This window comes from Suricata suricatta, chromosome 6 (genome assembly GCF_006229205.1).
Source record: "Suricata suricatta isolate VVHF042 chromosome 6, meerkat_22Aug2017_6uvM2_HiC, whole genome shotgun sequence".
Taxonomy (NCBI): Eukaryota; Metazoa; Chordata; class Mammalia; order Carnivora; family Herpestidae; genus Suricata; species Suricata suricatta.
In genome coordinates this window covers 69,785,126-69,785,990 of record NC_043705.1, presented here as the reverse complement: position 1 = coordinate 69,785,990, position 865 = coordinate 69,785,126, and positions in this window count along the sequence as shown.

The window sequence follows — 865 nt, the reverse complement described above, 5'->3', positions numbered from 1 at the left end:
CGAGCTGCCGTGGGGGGCGCGCTCCCCGCCGGGGCCCCGGGCTCCGGCGGCGGGTGCCGGACACAAAGGAGCGGCCCGCGCGAGGGCCCCGCGGAATATAAATTAATAAATACAACGCCCAAGCCGGAGAGCTCCAGATCGCCAATCCGCCTGCAGCAAGTTTGCTCAACTCGAAAGGCTGTAACCAGAGCCAGGGAAGGGGGGTGGGGCGGTGAGGCCCCCGCTCCCTAAAGACTGGGGGGAAAGAGGCTAGGGAAAGCTCGGCATTCAAGCCAGCTGGCCGCTCCAGCAGCCCAATGTTTTTCCCCTCTTGGCCGTGACCGAAAGTGTTTTACCGCGTCTCCCGCTTTGTCATTGGTCAACATGCACTACAGCTGTTTTCTAAAATCATACTTGTGAGAAAAAAATAAAGGCAACATTCATGCTGGGGCAGAAAGAGTTCTTTGTTCACAAACCAATTAATTTGCTAATATCGCTTTTGAGGGATTATTTACTATTTCAAGATATATTTGGCATAGTTTACCAGAAACTGCAGCCTTTTTTTTTTTTTAAGTGCTGGGGTTCTTATTGTGATAATTCTAAGGAGAAGTTACGTGTGAGGTGTTTAACATACCTGTAAGCTAAATGCTAGTTCACACGGAGATTTTAAGTACACATTATGGCTACATATTTAATAATAGCTCCTTAGACCAACTGAAAAAAATAACGATCGTGCTAATAATGCAAGGATACTTCAGATTCCTTCATGATAACTATCTGAAGTAAAGGTTATGACTGTCTCTAAAGGATCTCAAACTATCTTAATGGAAATGAACACCGGAGTCCACTAATACCAAGAAGAAGGGCCAGAGGTTACTGTGGGACT